Genomic DNA, 17,430 nt, shown 5'->3' with positions numbered 1-17,430 from the left:
CACTATAAAGTAGTTAGCAATAAAATAATTATGAAATAATGTTATGGGAGCATGTATGTACATGTTTATGTATATGTGTACAATGGACATGTATATCTTTGTGAAATCCCTGCCCCTATAAGTAACCCCTTACCCATGTTCTTTTTTTTCTGAATTTTAAGAAAATTTTTATTAATTTATTCTTGTTACATCTCAATGGTTATCCCATCCCTTGTATCCTCCCATTCTTCCCTCTCCCCCATTTTCCCCTTATTCCCCTCCCCAATGACTGTTCCTGAGGGGGATTTCCTCCCCCTGTATATGCTCATAGGGTATCAAGTCTCTTCTTGGTAACCTGCTGTCCTTCCTCTGAGTGCCACCCAATAAACTCATTAGTTCACCAAGCTAGACTTGGATGATATTAAAAAAAAGAAAGTGGGAGTCCTATGCTTGTATGTAGTCAGGACATGTATGTATGGTGAAAGTAGTTCTTTTCTATCAGCTTTTCCAGCTGAGACTCAATATCAGAAACTTTAGACCAGAAAAAGTGATTGAAGGATAACTTCAATTGCTTCAAGTAAAGGAAACCTAACTCTTCAGTGCTTAGCATGAACAGGGCATGCCCTCTTTCATTCAGATCCCTGGCTGTTCTACCACAGGATGTGTGGATTCATTGTTGTTATCCAGAGGATCACACTGAACAATCTAGTCCACTTTGGAGATGTCCAGGCCTCTGACCACCACATCTATGCCTACCAATAATTCTAAATCTGCGTGGCAGAAGGGCTTATTTTGCTTTTATCTTTCATGGATGGCCAAGACAGGTAAGTCAAAGTAATTCTGTAGATTATAATGGTATTTCGTAGATATGCATGATGAAAAGAAGACCATCAATATCTTCTTCCAGTTCATCTTAAGGAATGCAAAGAGCAGAAAGAAGAGCTTCTAGGAGGGACAAACAATATATGGCTGTGCAAGCCAATACAACCCACCATGGAAACCTCTTTACCATCATGAACATTTACACACAATTGTTCTTTTTTTCCAGAGAAATTCTTGAAAAATCTTCAAATGTTCAAGTTTGTGTGGCAGAATAGAGCATAGTTTGCCTGTGTGATGCCAAAAGTTTAATGATTTGCTTTAATTCTTTGTCAGTCCAACATCCAAGACAGAATCAGCCTTGTCAATAACCAGACAATTATGTTCTTATACATAAATCCTGGAGTATTTTGCATGTTGTCTTGAAGCTGGCCTCAGGTAGCCACGATGATCTTGATTAAACTGATGAGATTCTGACTTTCATCAGCCCTGTGATTGCTACCTATAATCAACCCATAAATATGAATGTGGTGAATTACCATTTCCTTAAGAGGTCTTCATAGCCAGTTCTCTGGTAGGAGAGATAATCAAGGCTCCTGCTCCATTCCTGGGCATGAACTTCAACTTGTCACGAACTTGATCACATTGATAAGAAAAGGAAGGGTCTTTCCCACAGCTGTTTTCTTGGCTGCCAGAAAATCTCTGCCTGATACTTTAATATTAATCTTAGTCATGTGTTTGAAGTCCATTTCTTCTGTTGTCTTTGGAGTGTTTTTATTGACAGAATTAGACACTAAAGCAAATGAAATGTCCTTAAAAGGATGTGTGTGTCCTAGGGGCAGACTAGGCACCTCACTGTCATTTGACTTCTCCATACTCTCCTATGTCCACATTAGCTTAAGTCCTTTTCTCAACTTTTGCTTTTATAGTTTAATGCCCAGCATCATTTGCCTCTTCTTCTTCTTCTTCTTTTTCTTTTTGTGGTTTGGAATTGATACATTCTCATTACTGATGCTTCTCCTTTAGAAAATGTGGTAGTTTTGGGGTGGGGGTGATCATTTTAAGCTGTAAAGCTATAAATGTGGGATCAGTCAAAACACAAAATGGAGACATATTTGAAGAGACAGTGGAAAATGTACCACATTTTTTAAATGGAGTTATTTGTTTTCTTTATATTTAGTTTCTTTACTTCTGGTTTTATATTATAGAGTTTGTTAAATGAGGATTGGGAGAGAAGAAAAGGGGGGAAGGGTACCCCAGAAAGAGAGAAGGGGAGAGAGAGAGAGAGAGAGAGGGAGAGAGAGAGAGAGAGAGAGAGAGAGAGAGAGAGAGAGAGAGAGAGAGAGAGAGAGAGAGAGAGAGAGAGAGAGAGAGAGAGAGAGAGAGAGAGAGAGGAAGAGAGTGAGGCAAAGTAGGACTGTTTTTTTTTTTTTTTTTTTTTTTTTTATAGCCCTGGGTAATGACATGCCCCTGTGCCAGGTAGGTTCTTTAGTTTCTTATACATTTTATACATTAGCTCTCTGCCTGATGTGTAGATGATAAAAATCTTTTCCTAGTCTGTAGGCTGCTACTTGCCTCTGTCGAAGTAATGATGTCTTTTACCATGCTTCTCAGTTTTCATGAGATTTCATTTATTAGTTGTTTGTATTTGTGTTTGTGCAAACAGTGTTCTGTTAGTATAGTTGGAGCATCTTCTTCAGCCTTCTGGCCCAGTGTATCTGACGGACATATCTGTGAGGCAGGAACTATTGAGGACTTGCCTACCCTACCTTGGCAGAGTTTGGCCGTCACCTCTGCCTGCATTCAAGCTTATTATCCTTTTTGAGACAGAATTCTGTCTGTCTTAGAAATGAGGACATTTTGCCTAGTGGCTTGTTTGCCACATTTGAAGCCATGTCTTCAAGGAAGTTCTTTGATGCTCATCATCCTCTTTGAGATAGGCTGGGTGTTACCAGGAGTTAACTTGTCTTATTGTCAAAGAATATTTAAAATAATAAAAACATCTTTAAATGCCATATTCTGTAGATATCTGAGGTTTTTGAAAACCTTAATTAACTATTTTACTTTATCTATCTGTAGAGTCATAACTATCTGTTAAACCCAGGTTGTATAATCTTGTGATTAAAGCATACCAGTGACTTTCCCATGATTTGATCAACTAACAATGAACTTTTATCCTAAGCAGCCTGCAATAGCATTTTCAAAGTATTGGAAGTAAGACTTGTATTCTACTTGAGATAATGGGTATAATACCTCATATTAGAATATATATATGTATACATTAAATTTGAATTCTTTTGGTATATCAAATTTAATTGGTGTATCAAAATTAAATTTGTTTTGCATCAATATGCAAAATTCTATATCAATGAATTTAAAATAACCTTATTTGTTAATAACAAGGCTTTAAGCTGAGGAGTAGATTCACTAATCTACGTTTTTGTCCTATCATCTCTGTATATTTCTATAGTCTCCTTTCTTTCTTTTCAACCCCTGTCTCCATACCTACAAAAGAAAGATAAAGGAAAAGAGAAACATCCCTGAATCCAACCTTATTTTCTCCCAGAATAAGGCAGTAATAACTTACTACCAATTACCAATGAAAATAAACATCTATGGCCCAAGAGAGCAACCAAAAACCTACAGAAACCCTGTTAGAGGAAATGTAGTGTAATTCTCTTAAGGTTTCTCTCAGCTGATTTGGGGCAAATAAAATCTTTGTAAGGGTCTAAATAAAATTGGGAGAAATGGTGAATCAAACTAGGAATAGGGTTTGTGGTCCAATTTCTAAGTGTTGAGAAATTCCAGGGTTAATTGCTATCCTGTGTGGGACAGTCTGAAGTACTGGACCAATTGAAATTGAAGCTTTCTTTAAAGCCGTCCTGGGAGCTATCCTTTTCAGATGATGAGCAGTAACTGAACCACTTGAGATTGGACATTAAGGTTGCAGAATGTCAGCATCCGGCATACTGAGATGGATGAATTCTGTTAGGTCTGATCCAGCATCAGTGTCTGGTTCTTTTGTTATGAAAACATATAATTTTTCACCAGCATTATACAGTCCTAAAATTATAAATGTGTAATGTGTGCAGGATACACAGAACAATTAAGGGTGGTTCTCTTCTTTTTGTAGGAGAAGAAAAACATCTATAAATATTCATTCATGCCGACAAAGAATGGCATCTAATAATAAGTCCCAGAAGTTCTGTGACCACCAAGAAACATTGTCTATTCATAGACATTTATATCTCATCCAGTCTCAGAGCAATTTCTTTATACTGAGGTTAGCAATATAGCTTACCTGCCTGTTCTGCAGTTTGAATTCTCTACAACTAAATTGTACCTGTCTCCCTCATTGCCTCCTGATCCCTCCCACCCTCCCTCCCCTAGTCTTCAGAAAGGAGAGCCCTCCTACACTAAATCTGACCTCAGCTTATCACATGTCGTCTGTACCACCTGTATCCTATTCCTCAGGATACCCTGCCAGGAGGAAGAGATCAACATCTACGATTTTGTTGACAATATTTTCCATGCCTATTTCCTGGGTTTCTTTTCCTCCCTATATTTCCATTATTCTTAGTTTTAGGATTAAGCTGCAGAAGTACCTTGGTGGGCAAGGGCAAGGTATGCCACAAAGAGATCACACCATGCAACAAATCTCATATAAGAGATTTATTAGGGGAGGGTGATACAAAAGGCCATCTTGGAATAGGGAAATGAGAGATAGATGCAGGAATAAAAGGAAGACAGACACTGAGAGTGGAAAAGAAAGGGTCGTAATGGACCTTTTAAATGGTGCCTATGTGGCATACAAAATGTGCAACTCATAGCAACAGTGGAAATATATTGCACGTGGCAACAGTAGGTGATGGCATAATCTGCTGACACTGAGTTGCTGAAGGTCACACTGGTACAACACATGATTTATAGTGCTTGCATGTGGCTTATTCATTGTCCCAGATTTTTTTGATGTTTTGTGGCATGATTTTTTATTTTCTATTTTTATTTCTTATTTTATTTTTAGATTTAACAATTTTCTTTGACTAAGATATCATTTCTTCTGTCTTCAGTGCATGAGATCTCTTGTATTCTGTTATTGAGGCTTGCTGCTGAGGCTCCTGATTGTGGTCCTATAATTTTCTCTTTCAGATTTCCCTCAGTTTGAGGTTTCTCAATAGATTCTATGTCAAATTTCAGGTATTGAACACTTTTATTCCTCTCTTTCCACCGTTTGGGTTATAGGTTTGAAGAGACTTATTTATTTATTTCTGATTTAAGAACATCTATCATATTAATAAAAGTTGTGTTAAGTTTTATTTTTTATTTTTTGGCCATTAGCTATGCTGAAGATTTCAAGGTCTGCATTCAGATTTTCTGGGATCTAAAGAAGAGGTATTATCCTTGTTGTTAGACATTTTGAAGCTGCTGTCTTTGCATCTAGGACTGATTAGATTGTAATTTTGATTGCTGATACCTATTCTTGTCCTTATTGGGGAGGTGTTTTGTTTGTTTCATTGTTTCTCTTTTTCTTTGTTTCTTAGGAGAGTGTGGTTGCTGTCTGTTTCCTTGTACAAAAAATCTTCTGTGGTCCTGATTGGTCTGGTTATTGAGGGTTCCAGGAACAATGTATTTCTGGGTATTGGAAGCTGACACTGAGAAATGAGAATTGGCTGGGGGACAGTGCTTCACAAAATAGGAATGGAGAGTGTACCACCAGGATCCCATTTCTTTCCTTGTTAAAGTCACCTATAGGTTTGCAAGGAGTTCCTAATAAAATTAGGGATTTTAATAAAGCAATGAGTGGAAGAGAGGAAGTTAGGAAGGAATAGCTGTAGGATTCACTGGCAGGAGGGGTAGTGTTGCAGGATGTTAGATCATACTCTGACCCCTTAGAATGTGTTGTTTACTAGAAAAACCTGTTTCCAGTTTTGGTGTGACTCAGCCCTATGACACACCTCTAACTCAAGAGCTTTCTGCTTAAATTAAATAAAATTAACCATAGGCCAAGAGGCAGAGAAAGCAACCAGTTAATAGAGAGTGAACATTGGAAAAACCATAAAGACTAAATGGAACTCAGAGGTACAGATAAAGAGACACAGAGGAGGTAGAAGGAAGAGAGATTCAGTTTCTTGAAGAAGGAGGCTTCCTTTCCCTTCCACTGACTAGGAAGGTCAACATGTTTTCTCTGCCTCACTGAGTTACCAGGCTTTCAACTCAGTAACTGCCTCCCAAGTCTATTGGTATACTCAAACTTTGGAATTTTTTTTTAAATAAAAACAAAAACAAAACAAAAATCAGGTTAGAGTGGATGGCAGGCTGGGACAGGATTTCCATTGCAGATCTAGAGATGATCCTTGGGGGTTGGATTTACAGGAATGGAAGCAGAGGTGAAAATCTGTAGTTACTATCTCTGCATCTTATGGGTTCCCACAGAGTTTGCGCTTTAGAGCTTGTGACAAAGCAGGGAGTTGTGGTGGTGGGTTAAAAGGGAAAGAACTGTGGAATCCACTGGAGATGGGTATAGCAGGTGTTTTGCTGCAGAGCAGCAGTTGACACTTCAAAATTTCAAATCCTTTAACAGTCATCCGGTTGGAATTTCACAGTTACGGGAATTAGAAATTTTAAGCAGAAGCATCAGACCTTTCAACTGAGTGGCTGACAGATTCTGAAGTCACATTCTGTGAAGAGTTGAAGGGAGGTATACTTTTTATGCTAAACTTCACAGATATTGGTGAAGCGAGTTTCATGAACATAAAGTACATCATTTAAGTAAAGCCAAATGAAATTAGAGAAACTTATATTCATTAAAGTATTATTTTATTTTTGAATATAAGAAAATTTAATATTGGCTACTTTAAGCAGTTCAATTGTACATTTGGCCCAAGGTCATGATAATAGTTCAGAATTACTTTGGAAACATGTAAAAAGCACTTCAGCTTTTTTACTTTTTTAATTAAAAATGACAAGTGAAAATGTGAGTACAGCTTTCCAAACCTTATTCCACTAAGCACAAAGCACATGGAAAGATGCATAAATGTGAAATTAACTTTTTGCTGTTTAGAAAAAAAGAATTTGGATTTGAAAGCAAGTGAGCTAAAATAAAAACATGCATAATTTACACTACAGATGGGTCTACCCTCTGCATTAAATGATACCTACTGATTTCAATGAGAAAGAAAATAAAGTGACAAGTAACATTAAGAAGGTGGCAGAAGTAATCAAACACATGGCATGTTTAGGAAAAGGCATAGTGAAGTTTCCATCAAAACCTTTTTTTCATGACTCAGACAGCAAATAACTAGCACACAGGCTTCATCAGAAGCTCCAGTGCTGTTATCAATAATGCATGCAGTGCGACTTCAGATATAAAGGCAAGAGGAATTTACCAAGATAAAAAAAAAAAAAAAAAAAAAAAACCCAAACCTCAAACTCATTGTACCATGGGCCTTAAAACAAGACAAGTATGTGTGAAGGTGTGCTATGCGCAGATGGGAAGCTTGTTTTGTTAAAGGCTAAAAATAAATTCTCAAAGAGGCAGAGATTCTTAAATTTTATGAGCCAGAGCTATAATAACAGCATCATGGATGTGAGTTAAGTATTAGCCATCTACGCCATTTATATTAGGCAACAGAAAGTCTGAGTCTTGGCATTAAGAGTGTTGTATTCCCTGTGAAAATTCCATTGTTAGCAGCCACTATGGACCCTGACAGCACTCTAATCCTACAATTCAGTCTCAGAATCAGAGTAAATTGATCAGGAAACAGAGTTGACTTTACAAGTATGATTTTTCCTAACTACAGAGAATCCAAAATGATGTATAAATACATAAAAAGAAATTGTTCTAAATTTATAATTTAAGACAATATTAGAATGGTATTATTGTACTTAATTTATTGAGTATTTGAGTAAGTTCTTTTTGTTTCTGTACTGTTTTGTTTTTTATTTTCTTATTTTTAAAATACAATTATTATTAAAATTTATTCACATAACATCTAGATTGTAATCACCTCACTTGTATCTCCTGTTCCTCCATGCCTCCCTTAGATCTCTGTCAGAAAGAATCTCCCTCCACCATATGACCACAGCCTATCATGTCTCATGTGCTTTCTCTTCTGCTGTATGGAATTGCCATCTAGGCCTCCCAATAAAGGGGACGTGATCAAATTGAGGCCACCAGAGTTCATGTCAGAGGCAGTCAGTGATCTCACCACAACTGTGGAGAATGAGTTATCCATTGGCTAGATCTGTACAGAGGGTCTAGGTTTACTGGATGCATTGTCCTTATGTGGTGCATCATTTTGTGCAGGATGCTTGGTCCAGATCTGCCAGCCTTGATGATCTTCTTGTGGGGTTCTGGACCTTCTGGGCCATCCTATCTCCCCATTCTTCCATTTCACGCTCACCTGGACTTCAGCAGCAATTCCCAGCATCTGTCCTGATCACTTGTTGAATGAAGATACTCAGAGGACATCTATGTTGGGCTAATAACTTATAAGTGAGTATATACCAATGTATGTCTTTCTGGGTCTGGGTTACCTCACTCAGGATGATCATTTCTAGTTCCATCCATTTGCCTTCGAATTTCAAGATTTCCTTGTTTTTAATAGCTGGGTAAATGTACCACATCTTCTTTATCCATTCTTCTATTGAAGGACATGTATTTTCCCCAGATTCTGCATATTACAAATAAGGCTTCTACAAACATAGTTGAGCAAATGTCCTTGTTGTATGGTGGAGCATCATTCGGGTATATTCCCAGGAGTGGTATTGCTGGGTCTTGAGGTATCACTATTCTCAATTTTATGAAAAAGTGCCAGATTGATTTCCAATGTGATTGTACAAGTTTGCACTCCCACCAGCAATGAAGGAGTATTCCCCTTTCTCCACATCCTAGCCAAATTGTGCTGTCACTTGAGTTTTTGATATTAGTCATTCTGATGGGTGTAAGATAGAATCTTAGAGTGATTTTAATTTGCATTTCCCTGAAGAGTAAGTTCATAGCACTTTGATACATTTAACACTTAACATTTTTCTGGTTTTTGTCTTTGTTATTCCTTTGCAATTTTTATTATTTATTTGAGAATTTTGTTTAATGCATTATCATTGTATTTAACTTCTCCTCCCACTCCTCCATTTCTTAAGAATCTAGAAGTATGTCCTCTCGGACAAACACACAAAAATTATCATGTATTGTTTAGTGTGTGCTGCCTACATACACTTGGGTGTGTCTATTTTACCAGAGAGTGATCAACTCACCAGAAGTCACACCCTTAAAGAAACTGACTCTCTCTCTCTCTCTCTCTCTCTCTCTCTCTCTCTCTCTCTCTCTCTCTCTCTCTCTCTTACCTATCAATCATCATTATGTCCTTATTAGTTAGGGGTTCATGCCTACCTTATTTATTCATGCTAGAATTTTGTTTGCCCTAACCTGGAAGAGGCCTTGTACATATTGTTTCAATTACTGTGAGTTCATATGTTGAATTGCCTTTCCCTGATTCTGAGAAAACGTATTCTAGGAACCACTGGTTCTGTTTAGCCTACACCACACATGGCTTTTCCAATCATTCTGCTCACATTTTTACAATATCTCTGAGTCTTAAAAGGAGTAATGTGATATAGATGTTCCATTTGGTGCTGAACATTGTGGTTTCTCATTCTCTGTACCTTGAAAGCTGTGGATCTTTGTATTAATTGCCACCAACTACAAAATGAATCTTGTTGATCTATGCATGAATCTGAGTTTTAAAAATAGGTATTGGAATCTAGTTTAGTCCTATGTCAATTTAGGGTACGTTCTTCCCTAGGAACTCTGAACTGTCACAAGAACCACAGGTTCTTTATCCCAGCAACAGTAACAGCTATAGGTTTCACTGTGTGACTTGGAATTGAAATCCAATCACATCAGTAGCACTTGTAATATTGCTGCTGAGTTTGCACAAGTAGGTGTGTCTTGCTGGCCTATTCATTACCTTACCTTACAGGGTTCATAATTGAGTAAGTCTGATGATTCCTTTTATTCTCTGGCTGAATGCACTGCACCCTTCAGCACTATGAAAGCCAAGCAGTAAGTATGAAGTTTAAAGTCAATCCTAGATGTATTTCTCCATGTTTCATGATCAACTCTGTGGTATCTCTCTAAGAAGGATCTTAATGTAATGTTCTGGAAGTTACCAAAAACATGGGCAGTAGTCTGACATGTTTGGTCATCTATCCGACCTCACTGGCCAATGACTCAAAAAAAGACAACCCATTCTTCTCTTTGGGCTCTGGTGCAACCTATTTGACCACTTTCCCTTGGTGGAAAGGCCTTGTGGCACTCAGGGGAAGGGGAAGCAGGCTATCCAGATGAGACCTGATAGGCTGTAATCATATGGTGGGGGAGGAATCCCCCCTTTTTTTACAGGTCTAGGGAAGGGGAAAGGGTGAAAGTGGGAGGGATGAGGGAATGGGAAAATACAAATGAGGGGATAGCAATCAGGATGTAATATGATTACATCCAAATGAATAAATTATTTAAATAAAAAATATAATTGGTTATCCATTAGAGCTCATTTTAATTTTGGGATGTGAGTCTAGCCTTTAATGGCTGAGCCTAGATGTCCCTCAACCAAAGAGTGGATAAGGAAACTGGTACATTTACACAATAGAATACTATTCAACTATTAAAAACAAGGAAATTTTGAAATACTCAGGCAATGGATGGAACTAGAAAATATCATCCTTAGTGAGGTAACCCTGACCCAAAAGACACATGTTGTATATACTCACATATCAGTGGACATTAGGTCCTTTGAGAGACTCCAGCCAGTGGCGAATCAAGACATAGTCTGGGACCCATGGCTGGATTCTGGGTGGAATGCTGAGCAATGTATGGAAGAGCAGGGGGGATGGAAGGACCAGGAAGGTTCAGGACATCTACAGGGAGAACATCTAGGTGGGCAGATGTGGACACAGGGCAGCCTGTACAAACTGATGCACCAACCAAGGATAATACATACAGAGAAACTAGAGCTTCTGTTAAGATGTAGCCAAAGGACAGCTCATTCTTCATGTCACTCTTGGGGGGTGGGAAGGGACTGCCTTTGATATGAATTCTGGTACCCCCATTTTGATTACTTCTCCTTGGTGGGGAGGCATGGCTGACACTAAGGGAAAGGGGAAGCAAACTAACAAGATGAGACCTAATAGGCTACGGTCATATGCTGGGGGAGAGGACAAGGGCAGAAGAGGGAGGGAGGGTGGGAAAACAAAGACATGAGGGAGAAGATAATAATCAGGATACAATGTGAATAAATTATAGTAAATAAAAAATTTTAACATAAAAAACTAATTTTCTCTATTGATGCTCCATCTTTTCAAATTGCTCATATCAAATTGACAAAAACTAACCAGCACAACCTATCAGACAAACAAAATTCAGAAGATAAACAGAAGACAGCAATGTATGCAAAACATACATTACAATGTGAAACTCTTTAGCTTGCATATACTTTAAAATCTTAGTTTTGTGGATAATTCATTTATGGCAATATTTCTACTTGCTTATGTTTAAAAGTTGCTTGTTTCAAGTTGTTGCTTTATATGCTGCCGTATATAAAATATTAGAGCAATGTAAGAAACATAGTTCTGACCTCTTTGATGTATCACTGTCTCATTGACCTGTGTCTCCTAACCATTTTTAGATCTATTTCACTAAAAAGCTTTATAGAAGAAAAATGTCTACTAAATGAACACCGAAATGGACAAACAAAGACATAGAAAACGTACCTCCAAATTATCAATCGAGAGGTTCCAAGAATAAAAGATATTTCCAAAACAATTTGGCTATTGCCATTACTTATGTTTGTCTTCCAGAACTTGAAGGTAAGACCCTATTAATGAATATCATTAATGGTGTCTGGGGTTGGTCTTCTCCCATAGGGTGGGACTTGGGTTTGGTCAGGCATTGACTGGACATTCTCCTAATCTCTGCTATCTCCTCTATCTTTATCCCTGCACAATCTTGTAGACAAGGTACATTTTCGGTCTAGTTTTGGTAAGTGGATTGGTGTTCCTCTCCTTCTACTAGGAGTCTTGTCTAGTTAGAGAATGTCATCTTCACCTACTATGACCCTTGGTACAAGCTCTGCCAGAGTCCCTCTCATATTCTCCAAGGAGTCCACCCTGACTTAGGTCTGCAGCTTGTCATAGAGATGCTCCTACCCATAATTTCTTTCTCTCTCTCTTTTTTCAATCTTTTAAATTATGTTTCTTTTTTATCTTATGCATTTATTTTATTCCACATGAATAAAATAAACTACATTCAGCAGGAAGAACCATGAGACAATCAGGAATTATATAAATGTTATATTCATTGGGATTTGACTATTTGTATTTGGCAAACTTGAAGTAAATACCTTTCCTATCTTGTTGGGTCTAAATTTCTGAATGCAATCAATATCTATCATATCTCATCTCTATTATTGTAAAAACTCTATCTTGATCTTAAAGCATCTTAACCCATAACCTACTAAGCTTAATTCAAAGACTATACTATCTGGTCTTCAACCCATTCAGAGATTTGAGGAGGAAACTTAAATATCTGAGTGAACCAGAAGTGCAGGTTAGCAGCATCCCAAATGAAAAAAGCATGATTGAGACAGTTTACTGCCTGAACAGTCACCCACCACTCTGTAACTCTGGAGCATCCTTTTCAGCCTTCTGGCCCAATATATTTGACAGACCTATTTGCAAGACAGGAACTACTCAGGACTTGCTTACCCTGTCTTTGCAGAGTTTGGCCATCGACTCTGCCTTCATCTAAGCTCGCCTATTTTAGGGAGAATGCTGTCTGTTTCAGAAATGAGGACATTTTTCCCAGTGGCTGGTTTGTCACATTTGAAGTCAACTGCATAAGGATGTTCTTTGGTGCTCATTATCTTCTTTGAGGAAGGGTAGGTGTTGCCAGGAGTTAGCTTTTCTTGTTTCAAAGAAAATTTAGAATAATAAAAGCATCTTTAAATGGAGTATTCTATAGGTCTTTGAGGCCATTAAATACCTTAGTTAACTATTTTCCCTTATATATCTGTAGAATCATATCTATCTATTTGACCAGGAATATGTATTCTTGTGTTAAATTTAGACTATACAACCACTTTGGAAATCAGTCTGGTGCTTTCTCAGAAAACTTGGAATAGGACTACCTCAAGACCCAGTTAGTCCACTTCTTGGAGCATACCCAAGAGATACCCACACAATAAGGACGTATGCTCAACCATGTTCATAGCAGTCTTATTTGTAATCTGGAAACAACCTAGATGTCCCTCAGTTGAGGAATGAATAAAGAAACTGTCATAAATTTACACCATGGGATACTCAGTTATTAAAAACGGAGAAATCTTGAAATTTCCCAGCAAATGGATGGAACTAGAGACAATCATCCAGACTAAGGTAATTCAGACCCAGAAAGACACACACATGGCATATTCTCACTCATAAGCAGATAGTAGCCAATTAATTGAGATTAACCACATTACAGTACAGAGACTCATGTGTCAGCCAAGGTCCATGGAAGATGTGGGCCTAGACCTCATGCTCAGATGTAGTACATAGGCAGCACAGTCACCTTGTAGGTCCCACAATATGGGGAGTAGGGACTACTTCTGACACATATTCAGGCCTCCTAATGTTTCTCACTTGCAACCTGTCAGAGTGGCGTTGACAGGCCACAGAGAAAGAGGTTACAGGTAATACAGAAGACCCTGGATAAGCTGAGGCCAAATGTTAGGGGAGGAGGGCTCCCCTTGCTAAGGGCTAGGGTAGGGAGGGAAAGGGGATAAGGGAGGTGATGATGGAGGGAGCCTCAATCAGGATGTAAAGAATTTACTTCAGAAAAAGCAGGTAACTAAAATTCCTAATCTCACTACATGGGAATAGCTCTGAGACTGGCTGAGATGCAAAGGTCTATGCAAAGACCAGGCTTCATGTTGATCACAGATTCTTTGTGACTTATAACTAGAAGCCATTCTTATTATGGCTTGAAGGAAGATTTACAGATGTCTTACTTCTGCTCATACAATGAGCAGAGAACCAGCCTTAATTGCTCTGTACATCCTGCACACCAAATATAATCATAATGTTAGAACTGTATAAGACTTGTGCAAAATTAAGTGTTCAGAACAAGACACTGGACACTGATGCTGGATCAGATCTGACCGGATTCATTCCTCACACCAATCTGGAGGTTGACATCTTGCATCCTCCATGTTCCAGCCACAGGCACCTCAGTTGCTATTACCATCAAAACAGGACAGGTTCTAGGACAGCATTGTAGAAAGCCCCTTTAAAGGTATTATTAACCCTAAATAAGAGTGAATAAACCTTAAGAGAATGACGTCTAATCTCCTCTAAGGGGGGGGGGGTTTGGATAGGTTTCTGTTTACTCTCTTGGTCCACAGATGATTATTTTCATTGGGAGTTGGTTATAAATATTAATAGTCTGTTACAGAGAGGTAATTAGGCTTGATGCAGGGATGCCTCTCCTTTCCTTTATCTTTCTTTTGTAGGTAAAGAGATAGAAACTGAAAGGAAAGAAAGGGAGATATAGGAATATAGAGGGAGTAAGTGTCCCTCAGTAGAAGAATGGATAAAGAAACTGTTGTACATTTACACTATGGAATACTACTCAGCTATTAAAAACAAGGAATTCCCTAAATTTGTGGACAAATGGATTGAACTAGAAATGATCCTAATGAGTGAGCTGACCCAGAAGCAGAGACTCAAATGGTATATACTCACTTATAACTGGACACTAGCCCAAGGGGCAGGTCCCATGAAAGTCTTCACTTACCAGGAAAGTGGGACAGATGTGAGGACATCCTATTGAGACTCTAGGTGAGAAAAATATAGGGGATAGGGAAGTAGGTGGATCCAGAGGGTCCTATAAACCTACAAGAGGAACATTATGATGGGTGGATCTGAGCTCCGGGGTTCTGTTTGATCTAACGCACCAACCAAGGATAATACGTGCAGTCATCATCAAACCCCTACCCAGATCTAGCCAAAGGACAGAACATTCTCCACAGCTAAGTGGAGACTGGGGACTGACTCTCACATGATCTCTGGTGCCCTATATTTGGCCATGTCCCTTTGTTGGGGAGGCCCAATGGCACTCGGAGGAAGGATAGCAAACTACCAAGAAGAGACTTGATACCCTAGCACCATATTCATGGGGAGGAGGTCCCCCTCAGTCGCAGTCATAGGGAATTGAGATTGGGGAGAAAGTGGGAGGGCGGGAGGAATGGGATGATGCATGGGATGGGATAGAAAGTGAGATATAATATGAATTATTTCATTTTTCAAAAAAATGTGTTTAAAAATAAATAGAATGATAACAATAAAAAAAGAAATATAGAGGGAGTATAGAACAAAAGGTAGATTATTGAACCTACTCCTCAATTCAAGGCCTGAATTGTTATACACAAATAAAGTACATTTCTAAATTCAATGATATTGAATTTTGTATATTGATGCAAATCATGGTCATATAAAAATTGTCTAGGTAACCTGTTGTCCTTCCTCTGAGTGCCACCAGGTCTCCCCTTTCAGGTGACATGGTCAAATGTGAGGGACCAGAGTATGTGAGAAAGTCATATCCCACTTTCCATTCAACTGTGGAGAATGTTCTGATCATTGGCTAGATCTGGGTAGGGGTTTAAAGTTTACTGCCTGTATTGTCCTTGGCTGGTGCCTTAGTTTGAGCAGGACCCCTGGGCCCAAATCTGCCTATCATAATGTTCTACTTGTAGATTTCTAGGACCCTCTGGATTCTTCTACTTTGCTATTCTCCCATGCTTCTCTCATCTAGAGTCCCAATAGGATGCCCTCCCCTCTGTCCCAGTCCTGATAAGTGAAGGCTTTCGTGGCACTCAGAGGAAGGAAAACAGGTTACCAAGAAGAGACCCTATAAGCATATACAGGGGGAGGAAGTCCCCCTCAGGAACAGTCATAGGGGAGGGGAATAAGGGGAAAATGGGAGGGAGGGAAGAATGGGAGGATACAAGGAATGGGATAACCATTGAGATGTAACAAGGATAAATTAATAAAAAAATAAAAATAAAAATATTTTTAAAAAGTTGTCTAATTTAACACCGTTTCTCTTTTTTCTTTGCAGGCCTTCTCTGCTCTACTCAGGCCTGATCTCCACCTTCGTATGTCTGATATTCCTCTCCTACTTTATTTCTTCTCTTCTACCACTACCTCAGTCTTTTCTCTCTCCGCTTCTGAGTGAAATGTAATCATCCTCCATTGGATCAATCCTTGCTACTGATATTCTTTGGGTCTGTGCATTATAGTATGTTTATCCTGTACTATATAGCTAAACTCCAGTTATAAGTGAGTACATACCATGTGTGTCTTTCTGGGTCTAGGTTACCCCACTCAGGATGGTCTTTTCTAGTTTTATCCACCTGCCTGAAATTTTCATGATGTCTTTGTTTTTTAAATAGCTGTGTGGTATTCCATTGTGTAAAAGTACCACTGTTTCTTTATCCATTCTACTTTTGAGGGCATCTAGGTTGTTTCCAGATTCGGGCTATTATGAATTAAGCTACTATCAACATAATTAAGGAGCTTAGCAGAGTTGTCCTTTGAGAGAGTCCTGCTAGCAGTGGTTCAACATAGATGAAGAGACTCATAGTCAAACCTTAGGGAATGCATAGAAAGTCTTGTGGAAATGTGAGGTAAAAGAGAAAATGATCAGAGGTAACAGGAGCTTCACAAGAGACCAACCGAATCAAATAGCCAGGGCCCAGAGGGGCTTGCTGAGACTGCACAGCCAACCAAGGATTGACTGTAACTCTGCACCCTACACAGGTTTAGCCAATGGACAGATCAAGATTCATATGGGTCTTCTGGTAAGTGGAGCAGGAGCTGTCTCTGACATGGACTCTGATATCAGCTTTTGATCACTCTTCCCTGGGGAGATTGCCTGGCCAGGTCACAAGGGAAGAGGACATATAAAGTCCTGATGTGACTTGATGAGGTGGGTGGGATGGGAAGGTGGTTCCCTATTTCTGATGAATTGTGGGGGAAAGAGGAGGTAGATTCAGGGAGGGCTGGACTGGGATGAGAGGAAGGATGGAGCTATGACCAGGATGTAAAGGGGAAATTTTTAATTAATTAAAAAAAAGGTAAAGACCCTATTGCTGAACACACTAAATTCTTTGGACATAGGATATGGAAGTATCAAGCTAGAGGTGATTTGGAAATCACTTCTCTGAGGACTGGCACTCATATTATTAGGAGTTGCCATGGAATGTATATAAACCTCAGCAATGTCTGCCTCAGTAGTGACATTTATATCTCAGATGAAACTAACATATGCCTACTTGGACTTAAAGTATACTCATTAGGAGAAAATTCATGCCTGGCACTAAAAACATAATAAGTTATACAAGGTTACAGATGTCATAGACTCTAGAAGAGAGCCTACAAATTCCGTTTTCCTAAGCCAATGAAATTTCCAACTGTACTTTTAATACTTTTTTTATAAATCTTGAAGAAAATCGTAAAAGCACAAGGAAAAACTTTAGAAGTTCCAGAGACCCACGATGTCTGTTACATAATAGTGTCTTTTAGATCTAATAGGGAAAC

General features: G+C 38.7%; 1 pseudogene; it reads right to left on the bottom strand.

Annotated features, from left to right (window-relative positions):
* Positions 1 to 439: 439 nt before the first annotated feature.
* Positions 440 to 2,403, bottom strand: LOC127198226 (ATP-dependent RNA helicase DDX18-like; annotated as a pseudogene).
* Between the last annotated feature and the right edge of the window lie 15,027 nt (positions 2,404 to 17,430).

Source organism: Acomys russatus, chromosome 2, assembly GCF_903995435.1.
Source record: "Acomys russatus chromosome 2, mAcoRus1.1, whole genome shotgun sequence".
Lineage (NCBI taxonomy): Eukaryota > Metazoa > Chordata > Mammalia > Rodentia > Muridae > Acomys > Acomys russatus.
This window is presented reverse-complemented; position numbering and strand designations above follow the sequence as displayed.